The following is a 19,409-nucleotide window of genomic DNA, read 5'->3' on the forward strand; positions in this document are numbered from 1 at the left end:
GCCGTCTGATGAGCGGATAATTTATACGCTTTTTGGCATTGTTTTTAGTATGTTTTTAGTATGTTTTAGTTAGTTTTTAGTATATTTTTATTAGTTTTTAGTTAAAATTAAATTTTCTGGACTTTACTATGAGTTTGTGTACTTTTCTATGATTTCAGGTATTTTCTGGCTGAAATTGAGGGACCTGAGCAAAAATCTGATTCAGAGACTGAAAAGGACTGCAGATGCTGTTGGATTCTGACCTCCCTGAACTCGAAGTAGATTTTCTGGAGCTACAGAAGCCCAATTGGCGCGCTCTCAATAGCGTTGGAAAGTAGACATCCTGGGCTTTCCAGCAATGTATAATAGTCCATACTTTGCCCAAGATTTGATGAACCAAATCGGCGTTCCAAATCAGCTCAAGAATGTCCGGCGTTAAACGCCGGAACTGGCACAAGAATGGGAGTTAAACGCCCAAACTGGTACAAAAGCTGGCGTTTAACTCCAACAGAAGTCTCTACACGAAAATACTTTAATGCTCAGCCCAAGCACACACCAAGTGGGTCCGGAAGTGAATTTTTATGTCATTTACTCATTTCTGTAAACCCTAGGCTACTAGTTCTCTACATATAGGACCTTTTGCTATTGTATTTTCATCTTTGGGATCATTTTCGATCTTAGGATCATCTTTGGACATCTAGTTCTTAGATCATTGGGAGGCTGGCCATTCGGCCATGCCTAGACCTTATTCTTATGTATTTTCAACGGTGGAGTTTCTACACACCATAGATTAAGGTGTGGAGCTCTGCTGTACCTCGAGTATTAATGCAATTACTATTGTTCTTCTATTCAATTCAGCTTGTTCTTATTCCAAGATATTCATTCGCACTCAAGAACTTGATGAATGTGATGATTATGTGACGCTCATCATCATTCTCACTTATGAACGCGTGCCTGACAACCACTCCCGTTCTACAAGCAAACAAGGCTTGAATGTTTATCTCTTGGATTCTTTAATCAGAATCTTCGTGGTATAAGCTAGAACTGATGGCGGCATTCAAGAGAATCCAGAAGGTCTAAACCTTATCTGTGGTATTCTGAGTAGGATTCAATGATTGAATGACTGTGACGAGCTTCAAACTCCTGAAGGCTGGGCGTTAGTGACAGACGCAAAAGAATCAATGGATTCTACTCCAACCTGATTGAGAACTGACAGATGATTAGCTGTGCTGTGACAGGGTGCGTTGAACATTTTCACTGAGAGGATGGGAGGTAGCCACTGACAACGGTGAAACCCTACATACAGCTTGCCATGGAAAGGAGTAAGAATGATTGGATGAAGACAGTAGGAAAGCAGAGAGACGGAAGGGACAAAGCATCTCCATTCGCTTATCTGAAGTTCTCACCAATGAATTACATAAGTATCTCTATCTTTATGCTTTATTCATATATCATTCATAACCATTTGAATCTGCCTGACTAAGATTTACAAGGTGACCATAGCTTGCTTCATACCAACAATCTCCGTGGGATCGACCCTTACTCGCGTAAGGTTTATTACTTGGACGACCCACTGCACTTGCTGGTTAGTTGTGCGAAGTTGTGTTTATACCATGGTATTGAGCACCAAGTTTTTGGACTCATTACTGGGGATTATTTGAGTTGTGAAAAGTAGTGATCACAATTTCGTGCACCAAGTTTTTGGCGCCGTTGCCGGGGATTGTTTCGAGTATGGACAACTGACGGTTCATCTTGTTACTTAGATTAGGTTTTTATCTTCAGAGTTCTTAAGAATGAATTCTAGTGTTTCAAGGTGATGTTCTTATCATCACCAAAGCTGATTGATTCTCATCAATTTAGCTCTTGAATGCAATGTCCTGCTGAAGCTTGGCTAGCCATGTCTAATTCCTTTAGACTAAAGCTTTAGACTAACATTGCATGATTCCTGGAATTCTCATTAAGAATTTTGATATCTTTATTTTCTTTTCCACTTAATTTTCGAAAAAACCAAAAAAAAATTACAAAGTCATAAAAAAAAACCAAAAATAATTCTTGTTTGAGTCTAATGTCTCATTTTAAGTTTGGTGTCAATTGCATGTTTCTGTTCTTCTTGCATTTTTCGAATTCATGCATGTGTCTTCATTAATCTTCAAGTTGTTTTTGATGATTTCCTTGCTCTGATCTTTGAATTCTCTTGACTTGAGTGTTTTGTTATATGCATTCTCATTTTGTTAGTGTCAGTAGTATACAAACTGCTAAGTTTGGTGTCTTGCATGCATTGTCTATTTGATTTTAGTTGCATTTTGATTATTCCTCAGTATTAAAAATCCAAAAATATCTTTAATTTGTGTCTTTTCAAGTCAATAATACAGAGAATTGAAGATTCAGAACATACAGCAGAGGAATTACACAGAAAAAGATGGGCGTTCAAAACGCCCAGTGAGGAAGGAAAACTGGCGTTTAAACACCAGCCAGGGTGCCTGGCTGGGTGTTTAACGCCCAAAAGGGTAGAGTTTTGGGCGTTAAACGCCAGAATGTACACCATTCTAGCCAGGGTGCCTGGCTGGGTGTTTAACGCCCAAAAGGGTAGAGTTTTGGGCGTTAAACGCCAGAATGTACACCATTCTGGGCGTTTAACGCCAGGATGGCACAAGAGGGAAGATTTTGTTTTTAGTGCAGATTTTTTTCAAGTCTTCAAAATTTTTCAAAATCAAATCTTTTTCAAAACATATCTTTTCAATCAAATCTTTTTCAAAATCAATTTATTTCCATTTTCAAAAATACTTGCTATCAATTAATGATTTGATTCAACATTTCAAGTATGTTGCCTTTTCTGTTGAGAAATGTTTAATGTTTGAATCATATCTTTTCTTGTTAGCGAAGTCATTATTTTTTTTAAAAATCAAATCTTTTTAAATTGTTTTTCAAATCATATCTTTTCAATCACATCTTTTTAAAACCATAACTTTTCAATCATATCTTCTTAATCATATCTTTTTCAAAATAGTTTTCAATCATATCTTTTTGATTTCTAATTTCAAAATCTTTTTCAAAAATCACTTGATTTCTTTTCCACTCTTGGTTTTCGAAAATCAATTAGTGTTTTTTCAAAATGTTTTTAAAATCTTTTACTTAATTTTCGAAAATTTCTTCCCCTCTTCTCACATCCTTCTATTTATGGACTAACACTATTCCTTAATGCACAATTCGAACTCCATCTTTCTTGATAAGTTCGAATTCTCTACTTCTTCCTTCTATTTTTCTTTTCCTCTGACACCTCAAGAAATCTCTATACTGTGACATAGAGGATTCCATACTTTCTTGTTCTCTTCTCTTTCATATGAGCAGGAGCAAAGACAAAAGTATTCTTGTTGAGGCTGACCCTGAACCTGAAAGGACCTTGAAGCGAAAGCTAAGAAAAGCTAAGGCACAACTCTCTGTAGAGGACCTAACAAAAATCTTCAAAGAAGAAGAACCTATGGCAGCCAAAAACAACAACAATGCCAACAATGCAAGGAAGGTGCTGGGTGACTTTACTGCACCTACTCCCGACTTCTATGGGAGAAGCATCTCTATCCCTACCATTGGAGCAAACAACTTTGAGCTTAAGCCTCAATTAGTTTCTCTAATGCTACAGAATTGCAAGTTCCATGGACTTCCATTGGAAGATCCTCATCAGTTTTTAGCTAAATTCTTGCAAATCTGTGACACTGTCAAGACTAATGGGGTTGACCCTGAGGTCTACAGATTAATGCTATTTCCTTTTGCTGTAAGAGACAGAGCTAGGATTTGGTTGGACTCACAACCTAAAGAAAGCCTGAACTCTTGGGAAAAGCTAGTCAATGCCTTCTTGGCAAAGTTCTTTCCACCTCAAAAATTGAGTAAGCTTAGAGTGGAAGTCCAAACCTTCAGACAGAAGGAAGGAGAATCCCTCTATGAAGCTTAGGAAAGATACAAACAATTGATCAGAAAGTGTCCCTCTGACATGCTTTCTGAATGGAGCATCATAGGTATTTTCTATGATGGTCTCTTTGAACTATCCAAGATATCATTGGATAGCTCTGCTGGAGGATCTCTTCATCTGAAGAAGACGCCTGCAGAAGCTCAAGAGCTCATTGAAATGGTTGCAAATAACCAATTCATGTACACTTCTGAAAGGAATCCTGTGAACAATGGGAAAAATCAGAAGAAATGAGTTCTTGAGATTGATACTCTAAATGCCATATTGGCTCAGAACAAAATATTGACTCAGCAAGTTAATTTGATTTCTCAAAGTCTGTCTGGACTGTAAAATGCACCAGGCAGTACTAAGAATGCTTCATCTGAAGAAGAAGCTTATGATCCTGAGAACCCTTCAATGGAAGAGGTGAATTACATGGGAGACCCCTATGGAAACACCTATAATTCTTCATGGAGAAATCATCCAAATTTCTCATGGAAGGATCAACAGAGACCTCAACAAGGTTTCAACAACAATAATGGTGGAAGAAACAGGTTTAGCAATGGCAAGCCTTTTCCATCATCTTCTCAGCAACAGACAGAGAATTCTAAGCAGAATAACTCTGACTTAGCAACCATGGTCTCTGATCTAATCAAAACCACTCAAAGTTTCATGACTGAAACAAAGTCCTCCATTAGGAATTTGGAGGCACAAGTGGGACAGCTGAGCAAGAAAATTACTGAACTCCCTCCTAGTACTCTTCCAAGCAATACAGAAGAAAATCCAAAAGGAGAGTGCAAGGCCATCAACATGGCCGAATTTGGAGAGGAGGAAGAGGCAGTGAACGCCACTGAGGAAGACCTCAATGGGCGCCCACTGGCCTCCAATGAGTTCCCTAATGAGGAACCATAGGAATCTGAGGCTCACACTAAGACCATAGAGATTCTATTGGATTTACTTCTGCCATTCATGAACTCTGATGAGTATTCTTCCTCTGAAGAGGATGAGTATGTCACTGAAGAGCAAGTTGCCAAGTACCTTGGAGCAATCATGAAGCTAAATGACAAGTTATTTGGTAATGAGACTTGGGAGGATGAACCCCCTTTGCTCACCAAAGAACTGGATGACTTGACTAGGCAGAGATTACCTCAAAAGAGACAAGATCCTGGGAAGTTTTCAATACCTTGTACCATAGGCACCATGACCTTTAAGAAGGCTCTGTGTGACTTAGGGTCAAGTGTAAACCTCATGCCTCTCTCTGTAATAGCTAGGGATCTTAGAGGTACAAGCTGCAAGAATCTCACTAGAGATGGCAGATAACTCAAGAAAACAAGCTTATGGGCTAGTAGAGGATGTTCTGGTGAAGATTGAAGACCATTACATCCCTGCTGATTTCATAGTCCTAGAGACTGGGAAGTGCATGGATGAATCCATCATCCTTGGCAGACCCTTCCTAGCCACAGCAAAGGCTGTGATTGATGTGGACAGAGGAGAATTGGTCATTCAAGTGAATGAAGAATCCTTTGTGTTTAAGACTCAAGGATACCCCTCTGTCACCATGGAAAGGAAGCATGAAGAGCTTCTCTCAAAACAGAGTCAAACAGAGCCCCCACAGTCAAACTCTAACTTTGGTATTGGGAGGCCACAACCAACTTCTAAGTTTGGTGTTGAACCCCCACATTCAAACTCTAAGTTTGGTGTTGGGAGGTTCCAACATTGCTCTGAGTATCTGTGAGGCTCCATGAGAGCCCACTGTCAAGCTACTGACATTAAAGAAGCGCTTGTTGGGAGGCAACCCAATGTTATGTTTAATCCATTTTCCTTTGTTATTTTATGTTTTCTGTAGGTTGATGATCATGAGAAGTCACAAAATTAATTGAAAAATCAAAGACAGAATGAAAAACAGAAAGAAAAACAGCACACCCTGGAGGAAGGCCTTGCTGGCGTTTAAACGCCAGTAAGGGCAGCAAATGGGCGTTTAACGCCCAGTCTGGCACCATTATGGGCGTTTAACGCCAGGAAAGGGCAAGAAGTTGGCGTTAAACGCCAGAAATGGGCACCAGCCCGGCGTTTAACGCCAGAAATGGCACAGAGAGCAATTTTGCTCGCCACTTGGTGCAGGGATGACTTTTCCTTGACACCTCAGGATCTGTGGACCCCACAGAATCCCCATATACCCCACCACCCTCCCATAGCCGAACCCTATCCCTCTCTTCACCCCTATATAAACCCATCTTCACTCCTTCATTTTCACACAACCTAAACACTACTTCTCCCCCTTTGGCCGAACCACAAAGCCACCTCCATCTCCTCTATTTCTTCTTCTTCTACTCTCTTCTTTCTTCTTTTGCTCGAGGACGAGCAAACCTTTTAAGTTTGGTGTAGTAAAAGCATTGCTTTTTGTTTTTCCATAACTTTTTATGGCATCCAAGGCCGGAGAAACCTCTAGAAAGAGGAAAGGGAAGGCAAAAGCTTTCACCTCCGAGTCATGGGAGATGGAGAGATTCATCTCAAGGGTGCATCAAGACCACTTCTATGAAGTTGTGGCCTTGAAGAAGGTGATCCCCGAGGTCCCTTTCAAACTCAAAAAGAGTGAATATCCGGAGATCCGACATGAGATTCGAAGAAGAGGTTGGGAAGTTCTTACCAACCCTATTCAACAAGTCAGAATCTTAATGGTTCAAGAGTTCTATGCTAATGCATGGATCACCAAGAACCATGATCAAAGTGTGAACCCGGACCCAAAGAATTGGCTTACAATGGTTCGGGGGAAATACTTAGATTTTAGTCCGAAAAATGTAAGGTTGGCATTCAACTTGCCCATGATGCAAGGAGATGAACACCCTTACACTAGAAGGGTCAACTTTGATCAAAGGTTGGACCAAGTCCTCATAGACATCTGTGAAGAGGGCGCCCAATGGAAGAGAGATTCAAGAGGGAAGCCAGTTCAATTAAGAAGGCATGACCTCAAGCCCGTAGCTAGGGGATGGTTGGAGTTTATCCAACGCTCAATCATTCCCACTAGCAACCGGTCTGAAGTTACTCTAGACCGGGCCATCATGATTCATGGCATCATGATTGGAGAAGAAGTAGAAGTTCATGAGGTTATAGCCCAAGAACTTTATAAGGTGGCGGACAAGTCCTCTACCTTGGCAAGGTTAGCCTTTCCTCATCTCATTTGTCACCTTTGTTATTCAGTTGGAGTGACATAAAGGGAGACATCCCCATTGATGAGGACAAGCCCATCACTAAGAAAAGGATGGAGCAAACAAGAGATCCCACTTATCATGAAATCCCTGAGATGCCTCAAGGGATGCACTTTCCTCCACAAAACTATTGGGAGCAAATCAACACCTCCCTAGGAGAATTGAGTTCCAACATGGGACAACTAAGGGTGGAGCACCAAGAACATTCCATCCTCCTCCATGAAATTAGAGAAGATCAAAGAATCATGAGAGAGGAACAACAAAGGCAAGGAAGAGACATTGAGGAGCTCAAGCACTCCATAAGATCTTCAAGAGGAAGAACAAGCCGCCATCACTAAGGTGGACCCGTTCTTTAATCTCCTTGTTCTTTATTTTCCTGTTTTTCGAATTTCATGCTTATGTTTATCTATGTTTGTGTCTTGTGATCATTAGTGTCTTAGTGTCTATGCTTTAAAGTTATGAATGTCCTATGAATCCATCACCTTTCTTAAATGAAAAATGTTCTTAATTGGAAAAGAGAAGAATTGCATGAATTTTGAATTTTATAACAGATTAATTATTTTGATGTGGTGGCAATACTTTTGTTTTCTGAATGTATGCTTGAACAGTGCATATGTCTTTTGAATTTGTGGTTCATGAATGTTGGCTCTTGAAAGAATGATGGAAAAGGAGAAATGTTATTGAGGATTTGAAAAATCATAAAAATGATTCTTGAAGCAAGAAAAAGCAGTGAATACAAAAAAAAGAGAAAAAAAAGAAGCGAAAAAAAAAGGAGAAAAAGAAAAAGAAAGAAAAAGAAAGAAATAAAGTTGTGATCCAAGGCAAAAAGAGTGTGCTTAAGAACCCTGGACACCTCTAATTGGGGACTCTAGCAAAGCTGAGTCACAATCTGAAAAGGTTCACCCAATTATGTGTCTGTGGCATGTATGTATCCGGTGGTAATACTGGAAGACAGAGTGCTTTGGGCCACGGCCAAGACTCATAAAGTAGCTGTGTTCAAGAATCATCATACTTAACTAGGAGAATCAATAACACTATCTGGATTCTGAGTTCCTATAGAAGCCAATCATTCTGAATTTCAAAGGATAGAGTGAGATGCCAAAACTGTTCAGAGGCAAAAAGCTAAAAGCCCCGCTCATCTAATTAATCTGATCTTCATAGATGTTTTTGGAATTCATTGCATATTCTCTTCTTTTTTTATCTTATTTGGTTTTCAGTTGCTTGGGGACAAGCAACAATTTAAGTTTGGTGTTGTGATGAGCGGATAATTTATACGCTTTTTGGCATTATTTTTAGTATGTTTTAGTTAGTTTTTAGTATATTTTTATTAGTTTTTAGTTAAAATTCACTTTTCTGGACTTTACTATGAGTTTGTGTGTTTTTCTATGATTTCAGGTATTTTCTGGCTGAAATTAAGGGACCTGAGCAAAAATCTGATTCAGAGACTGAAAAGGACTGCAGATGTTGTTGGATTCTGACCTCCCTGCACTCGAAGTGGATTTTCTGGAGTTACAGAAGCCCAATTGGCGCGTTCTCAACGGCGTTGGAAAGTAGACATCCTGGGCTTTCCAACAATGTATAATAGTTCATACTTTGCTCAAGATTTGATGGCCCAAACCGGTGTTCCAAATCAGCTCAAGAATGCCCGGCGTTAAACGCCGGAACTGGCACAAGAATGGGAGTTAAACGTCCAAACTGGCACAAAAGCTGGCGTTTAACTCCAAGAGAAGTCTCTACACGAAAATACTTCAATGCTCAGTCCAAGCACACACCAAGTGGGCCCGGAAGTGGATTTTTATGTCATTTACTCATTTCTGTAAACCCTAGGCTACTAGTTCTCTACATATAGGACCTTTTGCTATTGTATTTTTATCTTTGGGATCATTTTCGATCTTAGGATCATCTTTGGACATCTAGTTCTTAGATCATTGGGAGGCTGGCCATTCGGCCATGCCTAGACCTTATTCTTATGTATTTTCAACGGTGGAGTTTCTACACACCATAGATTAAGGTGTGGAGCTCTGCTGTACCTCGAGTATTAATGCAATTACTATTGTTCTTCTATTCAATTCAGCTTGTTCTTATTCCAAGATATTCATTCGCACTCAAGAACTTGATGAATGTGATGATTATATGACGCTCATCATCATTCTCACTTATGAACGCGTGCCTGACAACCACTCCCGTTCTACAAGCAAACAAGGCTTGAATGTTTATCTCTTGGATTCTTTAATCGGAATCTTCGTGGTATAAGCTAGAACTGATGGTGGCATTCAAGAGAATCTGGAAGGTCTAAACCTTGTCTGTGGTATTCTGAGTAGGATTCAATGATTGAATGACTGTGACGAGCTTCAAACTCCTGAAGGCTGGGCGTTAGTGACAAACGCAAAAGAATCAATGGATTCTACTCCAACCTGATTGAGAACTGACAGATGATTAGCCGTGCCATGACAGGGTGCGTTGAACATTTTCACTGAGAGGATGGGAGGTAGCCACTGACAACGGTGAAACCCTACATACAGCTTGCCATGGAAATGAGTAAGAATGATTGGATGAAGACAGTAGGAAAGCAGAGAGACGGAAGGGACAAAGCATCTCCATTCGCTTATCTGAAGTTCTCACCAATGAATTACATAAGTATCTCTATCTTTATGCTTTATTCATATATCATTCATAACCATTTGAATCTGCTTGACTAAGATTTACAAGGTGACCATAGCTTGCTTCATACCAACAATCTCCGTGGGATCGACCCTTACTCACGTAAGGTTTATTACTTGGACGACCCAGTGCACTTGCTGGTTAGTTGTGCGAAGTTGTGTTTATACCATGGTATTGAGCACCAAGTTTTTGGACTCATTACTGGGGATTATTTGAGTTGTAAAAAGTAGTGATCACAATTTCGTGCACCACCGTCGTCATTGTCTTCTGCGCCATCGCCGTCGTCGTCGTCTTTAGCTCGCAGCACCATCGCCTTCGTGTTCTGGTTTCTCGACGCCGTCGCGGTCGTCTTCATCAATTTCTCAAGCAGGTACTCTTCCCTAATCCAGATTCCGATCAATTTCATCTATTCTAAACAAATTGAACAATTGGAGGTAATAGCTATAATATTATTTTACTCTCTTGTTCCTTGTGGCCGTTGCTTCTTTGCTCTGCTATCTCTTGTTTGTGGTTCTGCTTTCTCAGTCGTCATTGTGCCTCTTATCTGCTCTCTCTCTCTCTCTCCGCCATCGCTGTTCTAGGAAGGTACGTTCTAAAAATCTCCTTAAAATTTATATTTGTTAAAGGTTAATTGTTAATTTGATATATTTGTTAATTGATTATTCAGATGTTAAAAAACTTAATAATAAATGATACTTTAATATATCTATTTAAAGCTATTTAGAAAATTTGTCATTGAACGTGCACGTATTTTGCTCCAACCAAATAACCTTATTTTGTGCATATGAACATAAGCATTCATAATTATTTTGGTAGTTAGAGCTAACAAAATGTCCTTGGTTCTTTTGATTTTGAATCAAAAGAAAGATGTGTAATTTTAGTTGCATTAGTTAATCAGTTAGTTATTCTTCAATTATGCATTTCCATGCATTTTGGAGTTGTAACTTCTTTTCTTATGTTGGGGGAAAGAGTTGGTGTTATTCAAATCTTGGCTTAAAGAGCATGTATTTTTATTAAACACAGTAATGAGGTTGATGAGTCCTTCAAGGTCGAAGAAGCTGAAACGGTAAACATACCTCAGCCCCCAACAGACAAGATATTCATTCTATTCTATTACCGGCATTTATTTCACTCTATTTTACTTAATTTTGTGTGTGTAAGTGTAACCTAATGTGTACTCAATGCAATTCAAGTTGTTTGTGTTAGGAGGCAATGTATTTGTTGGCTCACATATTTGTAGAGAAGCCTTAGATCACGGTTTGTCCGTTGCCAGTCTTAGAAGGTTCCAAATCCCACTTTCATTCCCATTAGCATTGTTTGTTTGGTGCAATTTCAGGCCACTCACTTTGTGTTTTACTTGTTGCAGGTCTGGCAGGTCATCCTTGCAGGGACGACAGCGAGTTGTATCCAGAGATTACATAATTGGGCATGGAAAAGAAGAAAATTTAGGTACCTTGCTGTTGTTATTATCTTCTTCATGTATTCATACTTTGTTGTATTTTTGAGCATTCCAATCACCCCGTTCATTTAGAAAACTTGGGTTTATTGATTTTATACTTAAGTGCTCCCACAGATTATTAGAAACAAAGATATTTTCATATAATATATGATTTAAGCACAAATTGGAAAAATGAAAATGGGTACTTTAAAATGGATAATATTTACTATTCAGAAATTTCAGTAAACTATCTTCATGACATCATATTATGTCTATATATATGTACTCATGACATCCTTGATGGAACATTACTCCTTTTTTTTAGTATATATAGTGATGATTATTTATGTCTACATATGTCTATTTTTTGAGTATCATGTGTATAAAAATTGTGCTCGCATTTTGATGATTCATTCCATTTACAAGCTTGCAAATTTTTAATTTGAGACGGAAAGATTATTGTGCATATACATACAGTAATTAACATCTGAAGATATTATAATCATGGCTTATGTACTTAATAAAGTTAAAAGGTCAGAAAACAATTAGCTTCTATCTCATTTTCTTCATGTATTTTCCATTTGAAATTATTATAGCTCTTATGGAGAAATTGGCTTCTAATGATATCACTAACATAAAATGTTTTATTTCAAGCTTTAGTGCGTTTACCGAATGCAAAACCTTGGCGACGATCTTTGCGGCATGTTGTAGTGGCTTCTCTATCTTCATTCTTATATGGTTACCACATTGGGTATGCTCTTCTATATTGAAGCTTGAATAAACTTTATTTTTCTGATGTCTGAGAAATTATTTAATTACCTTGTTGCTATATTGGTTATGCAGAGTAGTCACTGAAACCTTAGAGAGCATTTCTAAAAAGCTTGATTTTAATGGGAATACAATAGCTGAAGGTACTTCCTTGTATTTGTCTGATTAATATCAATGCTCACTCTCATGTTCTGAATCTAAATATTTCTCTATTTTCTTTGCTTTTTATGTTGATGAAGGTCTTGTAGTAAATACCTATTTAGGAGGTGCTTTTTTAGGTCTCTGTTTAGTGGTTGGATTGCAGATGGGGTTGGGCGTAAACAGTCAGGTCGTTTCTGTGTGACGTTAAGATCACGGGTTCAAGTCCTAGAAACTAGTCACACTGCACTGATATAATTATCAGTTATTAGGATACCTATATTACAATTATGAAAATATGGAATGAGAGTTTCAAATGAGGGAGTGTTAATTTCCCATGTATGTTGGATTTCGTTGGAGTCTCCATTCTTTCTCCTTAAGGTACTCCAGCAGAATATGTGGCTCATTTCTCAGTTGTTCTGTCACAGCACCACAACAACCATAAGGGATTGGTCTTTAAAAATTGTTGAAAAGATTGATAGTACCGTATTCTGTTGCACCAAAAGTATGCAATGGTGGGGAACCTACTGCTGGTTCTTTGTATGTATAATGGTAAGGAATAGGATTACCCCATTGATCATGATGGAAACTGTTTTCATAGTTTGTTATTTCTATTTTAGTCTTAATTATAATCTATCTTCAATATGTGATTTGTTCTTATTCATTATTTGCTCTTATTATTTCAGAGGATTTATGGTGAGAAGCAGAAGAAGTACATCAACAAAATAGACCTGACATTGAAGCGGTCACCTTGTGATGATGAGAATGAAGAAAAGAGAAAGAGGAAGCTGAAGAAGTCATTATCATTGATAAAAGATGGCAACATCACATATATGTAGTATACATACATAAATATAAATTTATTGCATTAGTGTGAATTTGTTTCTGCCTTCATTTTTTTTCAATACATATATATAGTATATATAAATATAAATTTAGTTGTATTAGAATCCATTTTTTATTTCATCTTTAAACAATTTCGCTTTTGTTTTTATTTTGATTTTCAATAATTGTTGGCATTTGATCCTAATAAATAGTTATCTATCTTTGATTATTTATATATTTTGTTGAATAAGAATTATATATAAAAATTAAGTTTTAATAGTAATATATGCGAAATTTAGTTAAAATTGATAATTAGGAAGCAACAGTAGTGACTGATTTAGCGGCCGATTTTGAAATTTTGAAGTTAGCCATTAGCGACCAATTTAGTGACCAAAAAATTAGCAACCGATTTAACAACCAAAATATTGGTCGCCATTTAGTATGATTGATTTAGCGACCGAAATATTGTTTGCTATTTAGCGACCGATCATGTTAGCGACCGAAATTATTTAGTATGAGTTAGGTGGCCTTGGTTGAAAATCGGTCGGTAAATATTAGCGACCAACATCGGTCGCTATTTTGAATTTAGCGACCAAGGTTTTAACGGCCACCAAAATCGGTCGCTGAATTGGTCGCTATTCCGGTAATTTTGTTAGGATTTGGTTGAATTAGTCCCACATTGTTTAGGATAGCAAATGGAGTGGGTGGCCTAGGCTATAAATATGAGGCTAAGTTCTCCATTTGTTTTTGCACCAGTCAGAAACACTTTAAGCTTGTATCTGATTTTTCTTTTTCTCTGTACTCTTTTATTAGAGAGTGCTGTGAGGTGTAGTTAGATATTTGCTTTGAGAGAGTGTGGGTGTACTGGGGTGCCGGTGAGAGAAAGAAGTCTATGTGTTGTAACAATTTTCACATAGTGATATTCTCTGGTTGTCATTTGACAACGGCCGTGGTTTTTTCTCCGGTAATTGGAGTTTCCACGTTAAATTCTTGTGTTGTGATTGTGTCTATTTTATTTCTCTGTCAAAGGTGTTTTCTCAAGGGGGAATGGTGTCTTATTCCCAACAAGTGGTATCAGAGCTTCGGTTTGGTGGGATTTATTCTTAGTATGCTCTGTGGTTGCAGCCTAGTCTGACCTTCCACATCAGAAAAGAATTTTGTCCTGTGGCTTGAGGTTGATCTTTGGTTGCTGTTGTTGTTGCTGAAAGGCAGTGTGACTCTGTGAGAGTGCAGTTTGGAAAGGTTCTGGCTAAGGAAAGACCTGGTATTTAAGTGTGTCCATTGTGACCCACCTCTCTTTCCTGGGGACCCTTCCTAGTGCACGGTCTACAGTTGAGTTATACTATTCCAGTATACGGTTGCAACAATGTCAGGATATTCAAGTGCTGTGAAGCTTGAAATAGAGAAATTTGATGGAAGAATCAATTTTGGCTTGTGGCAAATACAAGTCATGGATGTGTTGATACAATCAGGTTTGCACAAGGCGTTGAAGGAGAAGATCTCTGGTTGCTCTCTCTATGAGAGAAGATGATGTTCTCTAGAAGACAAAAAGTATCCTCATGGTATTACCGCACTGCCATGGATAAGGATAAGTTGTGGCAATCGGGTCCACAATTGCACACGGGCATTGGTTGGCGTTGAGATGCAAGGTGTGTGGCGGAGTTAGGTCGATGGCTGAAGAACTTCCAGGAAAAGCCAATTTGGAAGTTGCACCATGAATTTTCAGCAAGGTTTCGATCTGTACCAAGGCGAAATGCTTGGAGTGGTCTAATTCCAAGTGAGTATACTTTCATGGTGGAGTATGATAGTTCTCTGAACTATGATTGTCGGTATAGACAATGGCAACAAAGAATAGTCGGTGTTGACTATGGAAGCTGAAGATGTGTGACTATTTCAATCAAGGTGGAGATTGTTAGGATTTGGTTGAATTAGTCCCACATTGTTTAGGATAGCAAATGGAGTGGGTGGCCTAGGCTATAAATATGAGGCTAAGTTCTCCATTTGTTTTTGCACCAGTCGGAAACACTTTAAGCTTGTATCTGATTTTTCTTTTTCTCTGTACTCTTTTATTAGAGAGTGTTGTTAGGTGTAGTTAGATATTTACTTTGAGAGAGTGTGGGTGTACTGGGGTGCCGGTGAGAGAAAGAAGTCTATGTGTTGTAACAATTTTCACATAGTGATATTCTCTGGTTGTCATTTGACAACGGCCGTGGTTTTTTCTCTGGTAATTGGAGTTTCCACGTTAAATTCTTGTGTTGTGATTGTGTCTATTTTATTTCTCTGTCAAAGGTGTTTTCTCAAGGGGGAATGGTGTCTTATTCCCAACAAATTTCTTGTAGTGTGAGCGGGATAAAACCACCATCCTCACCGTATGCGGAATGAACCACCATCCCCACAACATTTATATCTCAAAACCAATTTCCAAAACTAATTTCAACTTCATTTTTAAGTTTAAGACTTTCTCAAAAAGATTCGAAAATCATTCAATTTCACCAATCAAATTCAAATACTTTAAATTCACTAAAACTTCTCAAAACATAATTCTTTAATAAAAATTAACCAAATAAAACTTCAAAACAAAGTCTCTAGTTTTTTTGAAAATAGCACCACTTTCCATCCTTCTTATTATTTAATTTCACCTTAACTCCTATAAAATTTTGGCAAAATATCCCCTAAAGCTCGGACTTTTTCATGTTTCAAGGGTTCCATCCAAATCAAATAATTTCTCAACATGTACCAATCAAACATAATCAAAAATTCCAACAACCAATCATTTTCCAATAATCAGCAAACCAATCATAGTCCATAACCACAAACAATCTAAAACAGTTCAATTTAATCCATAAGGCTCACATAATTACAAAAATATATTTTTTATATCAATATCGATTTATAATAATTTTTTAAAATAAAAGTAAATTTTAAGAAAAGTTCCTACCTCAATTGCAACTCAACTATGCGACAAACTCTCTTTATTCTTTTTCTTCCGTTCTCTCTTCTTTCCGTTCTACATGTGTGTGTTGCGTGAAAGAGGTCGAGGCGTGTGAGGGTAAAGGTAGGGTGGCAGCTAGAGGTCTGAGTGTATGTGGGTTAGGGTAAAATTAGGATTAGGTTAGAGTATGATAAAATTAGGAAATTTAGAGTTTGGGTAGTGTAGTAATTGAAAACCAAATATAGTTCAATATAATTACTTTTGAGACACTGTTTATTTATCAACTTACAAATTATTTTTAAATAAATACTCTAATTTAAAATTTGAGATAAATTAATTATTCATAAAATAAAATTCAAAAACTCACCATTCAAATTAAATCATATGAAATTCTCATTATTTTTCAATTACTCAAACTTTAAATTCTAAATAAAAAAATACCGAATTATTATAAAAAATATATAAATTCTAATTAATTTTAAACTCAAAAACTCATAATTTTGATTTAATTACTTTTGGTAAAAATAACTTTTTAAAAATAAAACCATAAATAAACATAATAAATTACAAATAATTCATTATGTAAATTTTAAAAATTTAGAGTCTTACATTGATATCAATATTCAAACTAAACCATATGAAATTCTCGTTATTTTTCAATTACTCAAACTTTAAATTCTAAATAAGAAAATATCCAATTATTATGAAAAGTATATAAATCCTAATTAATTTTAAATTTAAAGTCTCATAACTTTAATTTAATTACTTTTAGTAAAAATAAATTTTTTAAAATAAAATTATAAATAAACATAATAAATTACAAATAATTCATTATTTAATTTCTAAAAATTTAAAATCTTATAAAATTTATTGTGAAATTGAAATTTAAAAAAAATAATTTTATATTAATTTAAAAAATTCAGTGTCAGTTTAAACTTATTGCCAAATCAATTGAAAAATGAATCCATCAATACAAAAGAAATTAAATAAAGAAAGAGTCTTTTTTTTTATCTTTTTTTTATTTAATCGTTTTTTATATTATACTTAGAGATCCTAATAAGGATCTAGATCATTAACAAGATTTGAATTTTATATGTATATATGGTCCGTAAAAAAAGATCCCTAAAGATTTATCACATTTTATTTTCTCCCATATCTGAGCATATCGGCCATTTTCGGAGAACAACAAATGGTTATATCTTTTTATGGTGGATCGGCAAATTATTGGGCCGAGCTGGATTTGAACCAGCGTAGACACATTGCCAACGAATTTACAGTCCGTCCCCATTAACCACTCGGGCATCGACCCAGGAAAAATCAATTTGATTCTTTTTAGATATATTAGTTAAAATTATTAATATAATTATTTTTTCTCTTAGATTTTTAATTTTATTCATAATTTATACTTTAATTTTATTATTAATATATGTTTTTAAAGTATGTGTTTTAACTGTGATCAATTAAATAACTTTAAAAAGTTATTTTTGTCATCTTTATAATATTTTGTCAATTTTTTTAAAAAGTATTCTTTTATTTATTTATTTATTTATTTATTTTCCTTCTTCCCAACATTACAAGTTCACCGTACCCCTCACCATCTGCTACCAATCTTTACCAACTACCGCCAATAACCACTACCACCAGCTAAATACTACTAGCTGGCCACTACTGTTGGCCATTCTAAACCTAAATTTTAAATTTTAAATCTTTAAAAAGCCAGAATTAAAAATTAAATTTTTAATAAAAAAATAACTAATATTAATTAATTAAAATTTTATTTTTTATACTTATTTTAAAAAAAAATAAAAAATATTTGGAAGAAAACTTTTTTAAGTTTAACCCATTATATTTTACAATCTATTAAAATTCATCTAATGTAAAATTAAATTTCTAAATCAGAAAATCCATTTTTATTATGAAAATTACTAATAATATAGGGAACCGAATCTACTGGGGCTAAAAATTAACTAATATAGAAAAAGTATTATTGTGTTTGTCTCGTCTGACCTTTGATTATTATTAATTATTTGGCTCGAGACACTTTTAACACATATTTTACCCTAGGGTTTGATCTTGAATCTATTTAAAGAGAAAGAAGTTTGTCTAATATTATTTGACCAAGCCAGCATTAGCTAAGTCTAAGTCTATCTATATTATATTATGGAATAATTACTAAGAATACATTGTTGTTAGGAGTAGTGAAGCACAAGCAACCCATTCTTTTAGATCTAGCTAGCTAGGTATACGATGTAGGCTTTTTTGTTAATGGCTGATAAGTTTGAAATAATAATATTCGTTAAACAAATTTCATATCTAGAATTTAATTAACTTGCAGCCACTAGTAGTTAAGGAAAATGAGAGTATAGTTTTTTATTATTGATCATGCGTTGCATCGGTTTTGTAGAGAAAATTAAAGATGTGTAATATTATGATTTATTTCATAACACATGAATTAGTTCTTATATATATATATATAAAGAGGTGTAATTATTTTCATTAATTATTGATTAGGAAAAGGCTATTTTTTTTACCTGTGTTTTTTGTACATTTGTCGTGTGAATTCTATTATTTATTATTATAACATTTTGCATTATCGTTCAACACAATATATTTTCAGAGATGAGTTGGTAAGTTAAATTCAAATATTTTTATGGACTATATTTCACCTTTTTTTTATTTTACTATTTATTATCGTAAGAAATTGCAAATATTCATTGTTTAAAATAGAGATGCTATACTATCACAGTATCACTTCCAGAATTACTCCTATTTTGTTTGATTTTTTTAAATTATCCTCTATTTTTACTATCTTGTTTTTGATATTGATAACAGAATTATTAGAGAAAGTTTAACATTATTAATTAGAGAGTAGTAATATCAACTTTCTATAAAATATAAGCTGTTACGTATTTTCATGAATATTTATTATTAGAATGTGTTTGTGGCTTGAACTGAAAGCAAAGTGGTGGTTAGAGGTCTGATTCAAGAAGCACATCATGTGCCTCTCAAACAACTTCATTAAGAATTCGAACCTTGCTCTGCCATAAGTGGAAAAAGTACCCACCTATGACCTATGAGTGATTTCTATATTAATTTTAAAATATAAATATTAATAAAAATATATTTTTTATTTGGATTTAAATAAAATATTTAAAAAATAAAATGAATAAGAATAGAAATTTAACCTTTTTTTAATTCAAATTTCAGAAAATTTATATTTTTATAAATGTGTAAATTTAAAATAGAACAATGAACAATTTCTAAAAATTTATTAAAAATTATTATTTGATTTATTAGTATTTAAAAAATTATTATCGAAACTTTTGATGTTAAAAAAATTAATATAAAATATAGCCTTCCAAGATGACATAGGAATTAAAACTTGAATTTTTTCAGAATCAGAAGTAACGGATAGTTATATAATATAAAATGACCAATATGTAATTTGATAAATAATTAAAATACTATATCAATTAAATTATCATTTAATTTGTGAAATTAAGTATTATTTAATTATCAAAG

The 19,409-nt window shown here is 35.3% G+C and overlaps 1 non-coding gene across 1 annotated transcript; it reads right to left on the reverse strand.

The window, feature by feature from the left end:
* Positions 1–17,112: 17,112 nt before the first annotated feature.
* TRNAY-GUA (transfer RNA tyrosine (anticodon GUA)) lies at positions 17,113–17,196 on the reverse strand. Its single transcript has one exon. It is a non-coding gene; the product is annotated as a tRNA-Tyr (tRNA).
* Positions 17,197–19,409: the final 2,213 nt, after the last annotated feature.

Source organism: Arachis stenosperma, chromosome 9, assembly GCF_014773155.1.
Source record: "Arachis stenosperma cultivar V10309 chromosome 9, arast.V10309.gnm1.PFL2, whole genome shotgun sequence".
NCBI classification, from domain to species: Eukaryota; Viridiplantae; Streptophyta; class Magnoliopsida; order Fabales; family Fabaceae; genus Arachis; species Arachis stenosperma.